We start from the raw sequence: 18160 nt of genomic DNA, 5'->3' as shown, positions 1-18160 counted from the left end.
TCAGCGATGCCATCCAGCCATCTCATCCTCTGTCGTCCCCTTCTCCTCCTGCCCCCAATCCCTCCCAGCATCAGAGTCTTTTCCAATGAGTCAACTCTTCGCATGAGGTGGCCAAAGTACTGGAGTTTCAGCTTTAGCATCATTCCCTCCAAAGAAATCCCAGGGCTGATCTCCTTCAGAATGGACTGGTTGGATCTCCTTGCAGTCCAAGGGACTCACAAGAGTCTTCTCCAACACCACAGTTCAAAAGCATCAATTCTTCGGCGCTCACCCTTCTTCACAGTCCAACTCTCACATCCATACACGACCACAGGAAAAACCATAGTCTTGACTAGACGGACCTTTGTTGGCAAAGTAATAATGTCTCTGCTTTTGAATATGCTATCTAGGTTGGACATAACTTTCCTTCCAAGGAGTAAGCATCTTTTAATTTCATGGCTACAGTCACCATCTGCAGTGATTTTGGAGCCCAAAAAAATAAAGTCTGACACTGTTTCCACTGTTTCCCCGTCTATTTCCCATGAAGTGATGGGACCGGATGCCATGATCTTCGTTTTCTGAATGTTGAGCTTTAAGTCAACTTTTTCTCTCTCGTCTTTCACTTTCGTCAAGAGGCTTTTGAGTTTCTCTTCACTTTCTGCCATAAGGGTGGTGTCATCTGCATATCTGAAGTTATTGATATTTCTCCCGGCAGTCTTGATTCCAGCATGTGCTTCTTGTGTTTCATGAGTGTTTCTCATGATGTACTCTGCATATAAGTTAAATAAGCAACTAGGTAGCAAAGTGCTTTCATTCTCAAACTATGAAATAATTCCTAATTATCCTCCATTACTCCCTTTTTTAATATAGGAGGAAACTGAGGCAGAAAAAGGTTACATAACTTTTCCAGAGTTACACAGTCAAGCTGATTCCAGAGTCTGACTCTGAACCAGTGTCTGGTGTATTAGGAATCAAGATGTTTTGAGGGTACTCCAACTGTTTAGGCAACGAAGTTGCACTAGATGAAAGCCTGCTGGAAACCCAAAAATGGAAAAAGAGATGACTAGATTACCCTGTCAACCAGCTCAAAATCTGAAAATGTAACAACCCATACAGCCCCATCTCTGGCTAAAACTCGAGGATTCCTCTTTGTTAATACAAGGATAATCAAAAGGAGACAAGGAGTCATGGGACCCCAGGGAAAAAACTACTTAACCAAGGAAAGGAAATCTCAAGATAGAAAAGAGAAGACTAAAAATGATCTATTGAAGGAGAGAATAAATAACAGGTATATAGACAAAAATTCATAGCAAAATTAACATTCACAAAGCAGGAAAGAGTAATAAGCCGAATAATTAATGACGCAAACAAAACTGAGAAGAAGTCAGTCAATCTGGAGGAAAAGGACACAGATTAAAATAGAAGACAATTGAAAGGAAAAAAAACCATCAAACGTCCATCGACTGATTAATGTATAAACAAAAATTAATATACATTGTACAAAGGAATATTATTCAGCCATAAAAAAGAAATAAAGTACAGAGAATTTCCTGGCAGTTCAGTGGTTAGGTCTCCACATTTCCATTGCATAGGGCACAAGTTCCATCCCTGGTTGGAGACTAAGATCCCACAAGCCATGCTTGCACAGCAAAAAGAAAAAGAAAGAAGGAATGAAGTACTGATACATGATACAATATCCATGAACCTTAAAATATGCTAAATGAAAGAAGCCAGACACAAAAGGCCACATATTATATGATCTCACTAAGAGGAAATATCCATAATAAACGAGACAAGAATAGGTTTGTGCTTGCCAGGGAGTTAGGAAAGGAGGAAATAGACAATGCCTACTAATGAGTACAGGGGTTCTTTTGGGAGTGCTAAGTGTTTCAGTGTTAGAATCATGATGGTTGCTTAGTACTGTAAACACATTAAAACCCACCAAACTGTAAATTTAAGGGTAAATTTTATGATATGTGAATATCTTATAACAATAACACTGTTATTAAAAAATAGGAGATGGCAAACACTTTCTATAATAGATTAAGAAATAAATAATACAGGCTTTCTGGGCTACATGGCTTCCCCGATGGCTCAGCAGTAAAGAATCCATCTGCAATGTAGGACACACAAGAGACACAAGGTTAGATCCCTGGGTCTGGACAACTCCCTTGAGAAGGAAATGGCAACCCATTCCAGTATTTCTTGCCTGAAAAATCCCATGGACAGAGGATCCTGCCTGGCTACAATCACAAAGGTTGCAAAGAGTTGGACACAAATAGGCATCTGAGCACATAACACTGCGGGCTACACAGGGTATCTGTCATATATTCTTTGTTTTTCAGTTTCATGCATGCATGCATGCTAAGTTGCTTCAGTCATGTCCAACTCTGTGCAACTCTACAGAATGCAACCTGCCAGGCTCCTCTGTCCATGGGATTCTCCAGGCAAGAGCACTCGAGTGGGTTGCCATGCCCTCCTCCAGGGGATCTTTTCGACCAAGGGATCGAATCCGTGTCTCTTATGTCTCCTGCATTGGCAGCAGGTTCTTTACCATTAGTGCCACCCGGAAAGCCCTTTTACTTTCAACTACAAACTTGAAAACGTAAAAACCATTGTTAGCTCAAAGGCAGCAAGCTAGATTTGACAGAGGCTATAGTTTGCCAAATTTGGTTTAAAAATAAGTTATTCCTTTTATGTTTACAAGTAATGTGTTCTAAGTTAAAATGATCCACAAACTAAGCAAAGATCTCTTATCAAACTTATAAATGGAACTTCCACAAATGTTACTGGATAAAGGGAACATACAGAAACTAGCAATCAGAACTTAGTACTTTTATTAAAAATTAAGATCATATAAAACTAACAATTAAACACCACATTAAAAAATAAAGATAGCTGCTCACATGAAAATATATTGAACACCATTAGTCATCAGGTAAATACAGATTAAAATCACAATGAAAGATCATTACATATGTATCAGAATGGCTAAAATAAAAACCAGTAATACCACCAAATGCTAGTAGGGTGCAGAAAAATTGGATTATTCCAACATTACTGGTCTAGAAAACAACTTAGCAGCTTCTTAAAAGACTAAACATGGAACTACCATATTACCCGGCAATTGGACTTCACTCTCATGTTCACACAAACAATTGTACATGAGTGTTCACAGATTTATAGTAATTAAAAAATGGAATCAACCCTCATGTCTTTCAACAGGTTAAAAAACCACATCTGAAGTGCATCTACACCATGCACACTATGTAGCAATAAAAAGGAATGGTCTGCTATAGGCAGCAACCTGGAGGAGACTCCAGAAAAGGATGCAGAGCAATAAAGGTCAGCCCTCAAAGGCTGTATATAGCATGACTCCATTTCTATGACATTTTTGAAATGACAAAATTGTGGAAATGGAAGACTGAATACATTTGTGGTTGGGGGGAGGCCCCTACACCCCTGCAAAAGGAAGGTTGGGTGTATTTTAAAAGGGCTACTCAAGGGTTCCTTGTTTAAGAGCTACTTAGTACTCTGTGGTGCTAAGTATATGAACCTAGCAGATCGTAAAATTATATAGAACTTCATACATACACATGCACCCAAATGAGCACAAGTAACCCTGGAGAAATGTGACTAGGACTGGATGGATTTTATCAATGTCAATAAACGAGTGTGATGCTATAGTACACAATGTTACCTGCAAAGGTCATACTGTAAAATGCTACCACTAGGGGAAACAAAAAAAGTATACAAACGATCTCTCTGTATTATTTCTTCAACTACAGGAATCAACAAATAACTAAGTCAAAATTTTAAATTAAAAAAAGATGACTGCTATGAAGAAATAACGAAGACACAACTTAAAATAATTCCCAAGGAAAAATCTAAAATAATCAAACATATAACCAAAAGAACCTTCCTCAAGCTATAAAACTATGCAGATCAAAAGGTCTCAGCCACAGAGTACACAAAAATCACATCTTGAGCAAACTATCCTAAAGTTGGAGAATTCTGTAAGTATCAGGGCAGGGGGAAAAAACAGAATTTACTCTTGGTTCTCTAAAACACTACCTGCCAAAGTCAGTAAGATCTACTATCTACAGTCCAAAGAGTTTATGTCTTGACACAACTGTATTTCATGTATAAAGGCTACAGGAACAAAATATACAAAAAAGGCAATAAAATATGCCACCCACATACCATCTTTCAAGCAATTACTACACCAAGCACTCCAGTCAACGGAGCACATAAAATGGATAAACTGCCATATAACTATTTAATGATATTGTTGTTTGTAGTTGTTTCAGTCACTAAAGCACGTCGGACTCTTGCAACCTCATGAACTGTACCCCGCTCGGCTCCTCTGTCCCTGGGGTTTCTCAGGCAAGAATACTGGAGTGGGTTGAGATTTCCTTCTGTAGGGGATCTTCCCAATCCAGGGGAACCCACGTCTCCCGCATGAGCAAGTGGATTCTTTACCACTGAGTCACCATGGAAGCCTATTTAATGGTACACTACTAGTTAAAAGGCTCCATTTATTGTTAGACACAACACAGGTTCTCAAATGCAGTATGCTAAGTGAAAGAATACTTACTTGGGCTTCCCTGGTGGCTCAGCTGGTAAAGAATCCACCTGCAATGCAGGAGACCTGGGTTCAATCCCTGGGTTGGGAAGATCCCCTGGACAAGGGAATAGCTACCCTCTCCAGTATTCTGGCCTGGAGAATTCCATGGACTGTGTAGTCCATGGGGTCACATGAGTCAAGATACAACTGAGCAACTTTCTTTCTTTTTTTTTTTAAGTGAAAGAAACCAGATTCAAGAGCTACATACATTTACAGTACAAATATGACATTTTGGAAAAGGCAAAACCACAGGGACAGAAAACAGTTGCTGGGAATGGAAATACGAGCTGACTATGAAGAGGTTCCAGGGAGACAACAGAAAAAGAATTACAACTCTGCAGCCTTGGAAATGAAAACCACAATCATAGAAAGTTAACATGAAAAGGCAGAGGATCATGTCCTAGATGAAGGAACAAGATAAAGCCCCAGAAAAACAGCTAAATAGAGATAGGCAACATACCAGAAAAAGAATTTCAGAACAATGATAGTGAAGATGATCCAGGATCTTGAAAAAAGAATGGAGAAGATGCAAGAAGTTTACCAAGGACCTAGAAGAACTAAAGAACAAACAGAGATGAACAATAACTAAAATGAAAAATACACTAGGAGGAATCAATAATGAATAACTGAGGCAGAATGGATAAATGACCTGGAAGACAGAATGGTGGAAATCACTGCTGTGGAATGGAACAGAGGAAAAGAAATGAAGACAGCCTAAGAGAACTCCGGGACAACATTAAATGCACCAACATTCTCATTATAGGGATCCCAGAAAGAGGAGAGAAAGGACCCAAGAAAATATTTGAAGAGAGAATAGTTGAAACCTTCCCTAACATGGGAAGGGAAACAGTTAACCAAATCTAGGAAGTTCAGAGTCCCAAGCAGAATTAACCCAAGGATGGGACTTCCCTGGTGGTCCAGTGGTTAAAATCTGATTGTCAATGCAGGGGACACAGGTTCAATCCCTAGTCCAGGGATATTCCACATGCCACAGAGCAACTAAGCCCATGCACCACAAGTACTGAGCCCATGCCCTAGAACCAGAGAGTCACAACTACTAAAGCCTTCAAGCTCTAAAGCCCAAGATCTGCAACAAGAGAAGTCATCAAAATGAGAAGCCTGTGCACCTCAACAAAGATCCAGTGCACCCAAAAAGAAAACAGACAATAAGGGGCTTCCTTGGTTGTCCAGTGGTTAAGAATCCACCTTGGGGAATCAGATTTGATCCCTGATCAAGGGCTAAGATCCTACTGTGGAGCAACTAAGCCCAGGCGCTGGCACTACTGACTCTGCATGCCAAAATGAAGACCTGACGCAGCCAAATAAGTAAAAAATTTTTTAAAGAAACAATTATCCTTGTTATTAGACAAAAGAAATGATTAACATTTTTTAGGTTCTGAATAAAACTAGATGGACATATTACAAAAGATTCTTAGGGCTGAATTATAGATAAGGGTTGGTTGGTTTTTGGTTTGTTACTTGGGTGTTTTTATTTTTATGATTTTATAACTATACTTTCTGAAATATTTACAATGAGCATTTATTGATTTTTATAACTCAAAAATACCTACAAGTCATTCTTTTTAATGGGAGGGGAAATTTTTTATTTTTAAATCACTGTTCATTAGGATACAGAGAATGAAATTGGGCCACGGATAGAGTCCTTAGTTCACTTATAATACTGAGAAACAAAATTACAATCATCACCAAAAGAAATGACTTGTTTTAACATATCTGCAAAGTTGGTTGATATATTTTTAGATGTAAGGAGAATAAACTCTAGTGTGATAACAAAGGCATTCTATATTAGTAATCAAACATATCTCAGAGAAACAGTTTCTCAAGTTTGAACAGTTGATTATTACTGTTACAATACAAATAGTGGCACAGGAAATAAGAGCTCCCTATCTAAAAGGTCTTCAGCCAGGGAGCCCAGTGAGCGTCTTCCTCCATTCGGCAGTCTTGTCGCTAACCCTCACTCCTCCTGTGTTTCAACATTCTGTTGCACATAAGGGAATAGGAATTCTCAATGAATAAGTCTATCCAGATACATCACAGCAACAGAATTAAAGAGGGCAGCTACCAAGCACATCAAACAGCTCATTCTGGACTTCATGATCCTAAGGGAAAACATAATACATAAATCCAAAACTGTATCTGTGGGAGAAAATATTTTAATAGACTTCTACCTCCTCTGGATAAAAAAAGTAGGATATACTAATGAAAATATCAGTGATTCTTAACCAAGAGACAGAATACAAAGGAGGAGACAGAACTTAATAATCTTTTTAATACATACACTGGTATGTATTTTGTATGGGTTGTTTGTTTACAGAATTCTTCCTAATGTTATACAAATAGTAAACCTTCATCTGCTCCTTTTTCAGAACAATTACTACCTGTAGTTTCTTACCCTGTAATTTGCATTACTGTGAGGTCATGAACCATGGAAGTTATCCCTCTCAGAGTTGAGAGGGACTTTGAAAGTGAAGTCGCTCAGTCGTGTCTGACTCTTAGCGACCCCATGGTTGTAGCCTAGGACACTTCTCTGTCCATGGGATTTTCAAGGCAAGAGTACTGGAGTGGGTTGCCATTTTCTTCCCCAGAGGATCTTCCCAACCCAGGGATCGAACCTGGGTCTCCTGCATTGTAGGCAGACGCTTTACCATCTGAGCCACCAGGGAAGTCACGAGAGGGACTTTAGATATAACAAATTTATTAGGTTTTAAACTTGGAGACTGTGGGTGCCCTAGAGTAACGCTTGAAATTGGATTTAAAAAAATCAGAACACGTGTTTTGTTTCCTATACTAAAAATGATGGCTTTTAGGAAATTTTGAACTATAAAAACAGTAAATCCTCATTGCAAACATTTTGGAAAGTAGGGATAGCAAATTACAAAATGGGGGATTAAGGCTACTGAGAAAATGAAAGCAGGGAAGGGAGACAGTTACAAATTAAATAATGTTCACAAACAGCTTCACTGAGAAGGTTAACTTAAACTAAGGACTGGAAGAAGATATATGAGCAACTTTCATAGACATTAGAGACAGGAGCACTCAAGCAAATGGAACTGCAAGTCAAAACTCTGGGGGATGCGATATGAGGGTGATTCTAGAAATAACAAACATTGCTTTAATCTCAATCCAAATGCCACTAAAATACAACAAATAGAAACCTAGATTTAAGCAAAAATCAGATCATTGGTTGCTGTTAAGATAAACTACAAAGGGCCAACAAAACTTTTGGAGGAGATGGGAACTGTCATTATCTTAATTGTAGTGAAGGTTTCACAGCTGAATACTTTGACATTTCAAAACTTAACAAATTATACATTTTAAAAGTGTGCATTTTATGTCAGCTATACAAGAGAAGACTCTACACATGGACATCACCAGATGGTCAACACCGAAATCAGACTGATTATGTTCTTTGCAGCCAAAGATGGAGAAGGTCTATACAGTCAGCAAAAACAAGACCAGGAACTGACTGTGGCTCAGACCATGAACTCCTTATTGCCAAATTCAGACTGAAATTGAAGAAAGTAGGGAAAACCACTAGACCATTCAGGTATGACCTAAATCAAATCCCTTATGATTATACAGTGGAAGTGAGAAATAGATTTAGGCCTAGATCTGATAGATAAGAGTGCCTGATGAACTATGGAATGAGGTTCGTGACACTGTACAGGAGACAGGGATCAAGACCATCCCCATGGAAAAGAAATGCAAAAAAGCAAAATGGCTGTCTGGGGAGGCCTTACAAATAGCTGTGAAAAGAAGACAAGTGAAAAGCAAAGGAGAAAAGGAAAGATATAAGCATCTGAATGCAGAGTTCCAAAGAATAGCAAGAAGAGATAAGAAAGCCTTCTTCAGCGATCGATGCAAAGAAATAGAGGAAAACAACGGAATGGGAAAGACTAGAGATCTCTTCAAGAAAATCAGAGATACCAAGGGAACATTTCATGCAAAGATGGGCTCGATAAAGGACCAAAATGGTACGGACCTAACAGAAGCAGAAGATATTCAGAAGAGGTGGCAAGAATACACAGAAGAATTGTACAAAAAAGATCTTCATGAACCAGATAATCATGATGGTGTGATCACTCACCTAGAGCCAGACATCCTGGAATGTGAAGTCAAGTGGGCCTTAGAAAGCATCACTACAAACAAAGCTAGTGGAGGTGATGGAATTCCAGTTGAGCTCTTTCAAATCCTGAAAGATGATGCTGTGAAAGTGCTGCACTCAATATGCCAGCAAGTTTGGAAAACTCAGCAGTGGCCACAGGACTGGAAAAGGTCAGTTTTCATTCCAATCCCAAAGAAAGGCAATGCCAAAGAATGCTCAAACTACCGCACAATTGCACTCATCTCACACACTAGGAAAGTAATGCTCAAAATTCTCCAAGCCAGGCTTCAGCAATATGTGAATCGTGAACTTCCTGATGTTCAAGCTGGTTTTAGAAAAGGCAGAGGAACCAGAGATCAAATTGCCAACATCCGCTGGATCATGGAAAAAGCAAGAGAGTTCCAGAAAAACATCTATTTCTGCTTTATTGACTATGCCAAAGCCTTTGACTGTGTGGATCACAAGAAACTCTGGAAAATTCTGAAAGAGATGGGAATACCAGGCCACCTGACCTGCCTCTTGAGAAATCTGTATGCAGGTCAGGAAACAACAGTTAGAACTGGACATGGAACAACAGACTGGTTCCAAATAGGAAAAGGAGTACATCAAGGCTGTATATTGTCACCCTGCTTATTTAACTTCTATGCAGAGTACATCATGAGAAACGCTGGACTGGAAGAAACACAAGCTGGAATCAAGACTGCTGGGAGAAATATCAATAACCTCAGATATGCAGATGACACCACCCTTATGGCAGAAAGTGAAGAGGAACTCAAAAGCCTCTTGATGAAAGTGAAAGTGGAGAGTGAAAAAGTTGGCTTAAAGCTCAACATTCAGAAAACGAAGATCATGGCATCTGGTCCCACCACTTCATGGGAAATAGATGGGGAAACAGTGGAAACAGTGTCAGACTATTTTTCTGGGCTCCAAAATCACTGCAGATGGTGACTGCAGCCATGAAATTAAAAGACGCTTACTCCTTGGAAGGAAAGTTATGACCAACCTAGATAGCATATTCAAAAGCAGAGACATTACTTTGCCAACAAAGGTCCGTCTAGTCAAGGCTATGGTTTTTCCTGTGGTCATGTATGGATGTGAGAGTTGGACTGTGAAGAAGGCTGAGAGCCAAAGAATTGATGCTTTTGAAGTGTGGTGTTGGAGAAGACTCTTGAGAGTCCCTTGGACTGCAAGGAGATCCAACCAGTCCATTCTGAAGGAGATCAGCCCTGGGATTTCTTTGGAAGGAATGATGCTAAAGCTGAAACTCCAGTACTTTGGCCACCTCATGCGAAGAGTTGACTCACTGGAAAAGACTCTGATGCTGGGAGGGATTGGGGGCAGGAGGAGAAGGGGACGGCAGAGGATGAGATGGCTGGATGGCATCACTGACTTGATGGACGTGAGTCTGAGTGAACTGCGGGAGTTGGTGATGGACAGGGAGGCCTGACGTGCTGCGATTCATGGGGTCGCAAAGAGTCAGACACGGCTGAGCAACTGAACTGAACTGAACTGATACCTGAATAAAGATTATTTTTAAAAAACTTAGCCCTACAGTAAGAAAAAACATATCAATAAAACAAATGAATCAAAACAGATGCATATATGGGGAAAGTTTATTATAAAGGAGATCTTTCAAACCAATAAATAGTGCTAGAATTAGTAATTAACAACTTGAGGCAAAGTAAAATTACATCACTATTTCCTGCCTACACAATACACAGGAACTCCAGATTAATTAAAGATGAAAATATAAAACTATACTAAAATATTACAAGAAACACAGGAGATTGAGTGAGGGATGATCTAAGAGCATACAGATAATGAAATCAGAAAGGACAATAAACACAGTTGGTGTTAGTCACTCAGTTGTATTCTATTCTTTGCAACCCCATGGACTGTAGCCCACCAGGCTCCTCTGTCCATGCAATTCTACAGGAGAGAATACTGGATTGGGTTGCCATTTCCTTCTCCAGGGGATCTTCGTGACCCAGGGATCGAACCCAGCTCTTCTGCATCGCAGGCAGATTTTTTTCTCTCTGAGCCACCAGGGAAGTCCCAAAGCATAGTTAAAAGACATATAAAAACAGTTTTATAAATTTAAGAAATTACTACCAAAAAAAAAAAGTGGACAAAGAATACTCATAAGGTGTTTGCAGAATTTTAAATTGCTACAGTCTATCTGGAAAACAATGTAGAAATATGTATCAAAATATTAAATGCATTCTTCTGTTTGATCTATCAATTTCACATCTCTGAATATATTCTAAAGAAGTGACTCTGGAATACAAAAATATAAGTGCAGTATTGTTTACTATAGCATTATTTAGAATGTCAAAAGTTAAAAACAACCTAAGATCGAAACTGGGATAAAACAGTCAAATTACTGTTCTTCAATACACAAAGAGGTAAAGAATCTGCCTGCCAGTTCAAGAGATACAAGAGACAGGGGTTCAATCACTGGGCCAAAAAGATAGGAAATGGCAACCCACTCCAGCATTCTTGAGCACAGTCGTGTCTTGACTCTTTGGGACCCTTAAAAAAGAAGTAGAGGTATTTACTGACCTGAAAGGAGAACTACAATGTATTAAGGGGGAAAAGACTATCATCAGTGTATGCATGCCTGGACACACAAAAGTATGTAATATATTTAGAGAGAGCAACTGATCCCATTTGGTTTAAAACTACAATCCATTCACGTATCTGTTTATATATGTGCAGAAAAAGTTTGGAAGGAAATAACCAAACTGTTAAAAGTAGTTAACTCTGAAAAACATATTATTGACATTTTTTAAAACGAACATGTCCTATCAAAACGTTTTCATTTTAGACAAAGTAGATTAGTGATTGCCTAGGTATGTGGGTGAGGAAGGTAGAAAGTGACTGGTAATAGCTACAAGTTTTCTTTTGTGGGGGATGAAAACATTCACTTTGATTGTAGTGACAGTTGTACAGCTCCGAATATACTGAAAACCACTGATCAGTACATTTTAAATGGATGAAATGTATGGTATGTGAACTATATCTAATAAAGCTATTCACTATAGAACAAAATTTATAACCAAAACATTTTAAAAAATTGCAATATCTACACTGTACTTTATACTTAATTTGCCAATAGAAACCTTAAAAACCCAAACAGCAACTCTTAAAAAGCTTCAAACAAGAAAAATGAGTCACTAGCTTCCCTGGTGGCTCAGTGAAAAAGAATCCACCTGCCAATGCAGGAGATACAAGTTCCAACCTGTATCCCCTTGAGAAGAAAATGGCAACCCATTCCAGTGTGCTCCAGTGTTCTTGCCTAGGAAATCCTATGGACAGAGGACCCTGGCAGGGCTACAGTTATAGTCTATGGGGTCGCAAAAGAATTGGATACAACTTAGCAACTAAACAACAACAGAAAGTGTTAAGAGCAGTTAACCATTGACAATACAGGGATAAATTACAACCTTCATTCTATCTTCATAAAGATAGTATCCTTCCTAAACAATAATAGATAATATTCACTTATGAGAACAGGAATGAATTTTGAAAATGTATTAGGTTGAAACAGTATGGTACCATTTCCCAGTATGTGATGTTGACGAGATGAACAAAAAGTTTCAGTGTTTAACAAATTAAGCAAAGTAAACCTTGTTTCTACAGCCTCCTGTTTGCCTAGCTCTGAGGTGGTTTTAAAAACTCCCCTCCACTCCCCCCAAAAAAGCATAAAACCAGAGTTGATAGGAATTACTTTAAGAGCTCTTTAATGGAACTCTGCAAAAAATGCTTACTGACTCCTTAGCTTCATGCCAAAAAGCCTCTCAAGTATTCAAGACCCTATATTCTGTTACACCTTATACCTTATCAATTCAAAATGGTATTGTAATACTCGTCAAAATAGAACTCTCATCAGTCTAAGTCTCTTCAATAAGCCCTGATAACATAATATATTTACTCATCATTCATGAGATACATACTATTTGCCAGGGGCTGGAGATACAAGGCTGAAAGATTCTTCAAGAAGAAACATCACAGTGGTTCTTAACCAAGCTGTACGTAAAGATAACCAGGGAGTGCTTTTTTAAAAATATATAAACTCCATCTCATCACTGGATATTTTGATTCAGTGGGTCTGGACTTAAGCCCAAGCGTCTGTTCTGAAATGGATCACTAGCACCCAATGGTGAAGGAAAAAGTAAATATTCAACTCCAATTGAATATCTGGAGCTGAATGCTTTAATAAGACGTGTACCAAATGATGACAACACCAAAAGGGGACACAATCTATAAGAAAAGAGATAAGGGGAAGGTTTATCAGAGATAAAAATAGGTGAAGATGAGACAAGTGGCTAGGTGGATGAGGAAGGAAAGGGATTCCAAGCAGAGAAAACCACATCAATAAAAATAGCACAACTATGTTGAGCAATTGCATAAACTATAAAAATAGCATGTATGTTCAGAAAGTTATAGTACTTCGGTAAAGCTGGAGTGCCAATAAAGCCGGAGAGGTAAATTAGCTCCAAACACAAAGGGTGCACACTGTGCCATCCTGAGAAGCTTGAAAGTTAACTAGCCTAAAAGCAACTGGAAAAGCCAAAAACAAAATTTAGGTAAGGAAGCATGTGTGCCTGCTGAGTCACTTCAATCATGTCTGACTCTTTGCCACCCCATGGACTGTAGCCCACCAGGCTCCTCTGTCCATAGGATTCTCCAGGCAAGAACACTGGAGTGGGTTGCCATGCCTTCCTCCAGCTATCTTTCCGACCCAGGGATCAACGCCAAGTCTCCTGGATTAGCAGATGGGTTCAACCCAATCCAGTATTCTTGCCTGGAGAATCCCATGGACCGAGGAGCCTGGTGGGCTACAGTCCACAGGGTCGCAGAGTCAGAAACGACTGAGTGACTTAACTTCACTTTCTTTACCACTAGCGCCAACTGGGAAGTCCTGGGAAGGAAGAGACAAAAGCAGTTTGCCTCTTTAGAAATAACAATTCGACAGCAACAAAGAAAATAGCCAGAAGGAAGAAAAAAGGGAGAAGGGTGCAGAAAACAGGTTAGAAGACTACTATAAATGTCCAGGCAAGAAATATGAGCGGATCAAACACGGCAATATGAATATAACCTTGGAATTGTCTGAGGCAGGAGGCAAGAATCTAACGTTCTTAAGTGGCCTGTAATGGAGATACCATACACAGAAACAAGATACAGGGAATGAAATCCCTTGAGTTCAGTTTTGAACATCATCTGTTTGAACAGGCCATTCACTGAGCGCCCGAAGTGAAAAGTGAAAGTGAAAGTCGCACAGTCCCATCTGACTCTGCGATCTCATGGACTGCATAGTCCATGGAATTCTCCAGGCCAGAATACTGGAGTGGGTAGCCTTTCCCTCCTCCAGGGGATCTTCCCAACCCAGGGATCACACCCAGGTCTCCCGCACTGTAGGCAGATCCTTTACCAGCTAAGCCAAAAGGGAAGCCCAAGAATACTGGAGTGGGTAACCTATCCTTTATCCAGGGGGATCATCCAGACCCAGGAATCGAACCGGGGTCTCCTGCATTGCAGGCAGATTCTTTACCAACAGAGCTATCAGAGAAGCCCACTAAGCACCTATTATGCATCAAGTACTGGGCTCTGATAATTAAACATGGAAACTAAATTTGTACTGGTGTCCCTAAATTATAAGTATGTGAGCAACAAGTACAGTTTAAAATGTGTGAAAATGTGTCAAAAAGGCATGTATGCATGTGTGTGTGTGAGAGAGATGGATAAGCTGACTACTCAATCCATGATGCACAAGGGTAGGGTCTCCAAAGAGATTGATCTAGTGGAAAGAGCATGAGCTAATCACCTTAAATATATGTCTTCTGCTGCTAAGTCGCTTCAGTCGTGTCCAACTCTGTGCGACCCCATAGACGGAAGCCCACCAGGCTCCACCGTCCCTGGATTCTCCAGGCAAGAACACTGAAGTGGGTTGCCATTTCCTTCTCCAATGCACAAAAGTGAAAAGTGAAAGTGAAGTCGCTCAGTCGTGTCCGACTCTACGCGACCCCATGGACTGCAGCCTACCAGGCTCCTCTATCCATAGGATTTTCCAAGCAAGAGTGCTGGAGTGGGGTGCCATTGCCTTCTCCAATACATGTCTTTTATGAGACCTTAAAAAATCGCATCTCATTTTTCTGACCCTGAATTTCCTCATCCATAAAACAGAAATAACAAAAAATGACACAGCGTTACGGGGGCTTCACATCATATGTAAAAAGACTAGAATGGTTCTGGCACACAGCGTATGGAGACATGTCAATAAAACTTATGGTACAGAAAGGTACTCAATACCAAAATAAAAATACCTCTAGATCTCACTGGATACACTCAATCTAACCTAACAACCTCAGCACAACACACTCACTAACTTCTTTTTAATTAAAACAGAGATAACGGAAAGGAAACCACTGCACTGATGGGGGAAAAAAGTTAAATGGTTTCTAAGATCTTTTCCAACACCAAAATTCCACTGGAAATGTATCAATTCACCACTTCGGTTTTCAGTCAGTATGGTAAACCAAACTCTTAACAAAAGGTTTGAAATTTGTCCTTTTTCTCTTTTTAAAATATAAAAATTTCAGGGTCTAAGTTCCCTGACAGCCCAGTGGTTAGGACTAGGCACTTTTACAGCTGTGGGCCTAGGTTCAATCCTTGGTTGGGGAACTAAGATCCTACAATCCACAGAGCCAGGCCAAAAAAAAAAAAATTTTTCAGAGTTTGAAATTTTGTGAAAATTAAAAATGTACAAGATGAAACCAAATTACCTATAATCTCCCCACCCACATAAATAAAATTAGTATTTTCCCATCAGATAAGATCAGATCAGTCGCTCAGTCATGTCCGACTCTTTGCGACCCCATGAATTGCAGCACGCCAGGCCTCCCTCTCCATCACCAACTCCCAGAGTTCACTCAGACTCACGTCCATCGAGTCAGCGATGCCATCCAGCCATCTCATCCTCTGCCGTCCCCTTCTCCTCCTGCCCCCAATCCCTCCCAGCATCAGAGTCTTTTCCAATGAGTCAGCTCTTCGCATGAGGTGGCCAAAGTACTGGAGTTTCAGCTTTAGCATCATTCCTTCCAAAGAAATCCCAGGGCTGATCTCCTTCAGAATGGACTGGTTGGATCTCCTTGCAGTCCAAGGGACTCTCAAGAGTCTTCTCCAACACCACACTTCAAAAGCATCAATTCTTTGGCTCTCAGCCTTCTTCACAGTCCAACTCTCACATCCATACATGACCACAGGAAAAACCTTGGCCTTGACTAGACGGACCTTTGTTGGCAAAGTAATGTCTCTGCTTTTGAATATGCTATCTAGGTTGGTCATAACTTTCCTTCCAAGGAGTAAGCGTCTTTTAATTTCATGGCTGCAGTCACCATCTGCAGTGATTTTGGAGCCCAGAAAAATAGTCTGACACTGTTTCCACTGTTTCCCCATCTATTTCCCATGAAGTGGTGGGACCAGATGCCATGATCTTCGTTTTCTGAATGTTGAGCTTTAAGCCAACTTTTTCACTCTCCACTTTCACTTTCATCAAGAGGCTTTTGAGTTCCTCTTCACTTTCTGCCATAAGGGTGGTGTCATCTGCATATCTGAGGTTATTGATATTTCTCCCAGCAGTCTTGATTCCAGTTTGTATTTTCCCATATTTCCTCCCAATTCTTTTTCCACATATGTCACTCTTAATGGATATATACAACTTAAGGCCTATTTTCTAGATAATAACTTAGTTAAGTGAAGGAACTGTATCTACCATAAAATTCTCACCTGGTTTGTTTTTGTCACCCAAACACCCAACAGCCCCATCTTAACACTCATTTCAATATAGACACCAACAATTCCTCCTCCCTTCCTTCCTCCCCTTCATTCTCTGGAGAAAGAATGATATATTAATTTCACTGTTTTGTACTTTACTATAAGCCTTCTGACCTGTATAAGTATTATCTTCCTAATGTGTCCAATTGTGGGGAAAATGAACAATCTGAATCAATAAATTCTTGGAACATTTTTTTAATTAACAACAGATATGGTGCTTCCTCCCTTCATGAAACGATAAATTCCTCTGGAGAAAGAGAAATTCCTTCCTCCCTTCATGAAACTATAAATTTGTCTAAAGAAATTGTTCTGTATTTTACTATAAGGCTTCTGACCTGTATAAGTAGCATCTTCCTAATGTGTCCAATTGTGGGGAAAACAAACAATCTGAATCAGTAAGTTCTTAGCAAATTATAAAGATCATTTTTTAAATTAACAGATATAGTGCTTTTAAACACATTCAATAACCAGAATTAAGTTAATGAACCATTCCCTTATTAAAAGACCTTAGGGTAACTTTCTTTAATAGAGAAAAATTATTTGTCATTAGCAGATCAATTAACTGTATATTAATAACATCTAGAGAACAGAGCTCCTAAAAACACCTGCTCTTTCTAATTTAAGCATTCTGCTTTCCAGGGTTGTAAACAAGTTTATTTATGCTGTTAACCTGAAAATACTTTCTTCATAGATAAAGAAGAAAGTTGTTAACTCCAGTAAAACTTGTCACTTGGAAAAATTCCAAATCCACGGTATAAAGTTGTAGATAAACTAACCTCCAAACTCTTTCTAAAAAGCACTGGCGTCAGTGAAGACACTTGTCTGTATATTAGACTTACATGTCTTTAAAACTTACTAGGTACCCAAAAGAACTGAAAGCATATATCGACAGAAACTTGTACACAAATGTTAGAAGCAGGACTGTTCCTAATAGCCAAAACGTAGAGACCCAAAGGTCTGTCGACTGATAAATGGATAAACAAAAATATGGTATATATCTATTATGTAGTAGACTATTATTCAGCAGTAAAAAGGAATGAGGTACTGATCCATGCTACAAGATAGATGAACCTTTAAAACATTATGCGGGCAGTCCAGTGGTTAAGGCTCTGCACTCCCAATGCAGGGGGCACAGGTTCGAACATTGTTCAGGGAACTAAGATCCTGAGTGCCACACAGAGCAGCCACAAAAAAATTTAAGAAAAAAAAAAAAAAATCACTTAAAAATTATGTTAAGTGCTAAATTACACTAAGCCAGTCACAAAGGACCACGTATCGGATGACTCCATTTACTATATGAAATGTCCAGAAGAGACAAATGCATAGACACAGAAAGCAGACTGGTGGGTGCTTAAGGCTAGAGTGACTGCTACTGGTACAGACTGTGAGGGATAATGAAAATGTTCTAAAACTGATTGTGGTGATGGCTGCACAACTCTGTAAACATACTGAAAACAACTGCACTGCACAGTTTAAATGGATGAATTATATACCAATCAAGTTATAAAAACTGTTAGGGCCCCCAAATTCCACAAATCTAAGTTTTCCTAATGTGATTTTCAAAAACACTAAGATACTTTAACCATAAAAGA

The 18160-nt window shown here is 39.4% G+C and overlaps 1 protein-coding gene and 1 non-coding gene across 25 annotated transcripts in view; both read right to left on the bottom strand.

Annotated features, from left to right (window-relative positions):
- Window positions 1–18160, bottom strand: part of PUM1 (pumilio RNA binding family member 1) — a 128532-nt gene that overhangs the window by 97964 nt on the left and 12408 nt on the right. The gene's annotated exons all lie outside the window — the stretch shown is intronic.
- TRNAC-ACA (transfer RNA cysteine (anticodon ACA)) lies at window positions 7219–7290 on the bottom strand. Its single transcript has one exon. It is a non-coding gene; the product is annotated as a tRNA-Cys (tRNA).

This window comes from Bubalus kerabau, chromosome 3 (genome assembly GCF_029407905.1).
Source record: "Bubalus kerabau isolate K-KA32 ecotype Philippines breed swamp buffalo chromosome 3, PCC_UOA_SB_1v2, whole genome shotgun sequence".
Taxonomy (NCBI): Eukaryota; Metazoa; Chordata; class Mammalia; order Artiodactyla; family Bovidae; genus Bubalus; species Bubalus kerabau.
This window is presented reverse-complemented; position numbering and strand designations above follow the sequence as displayed.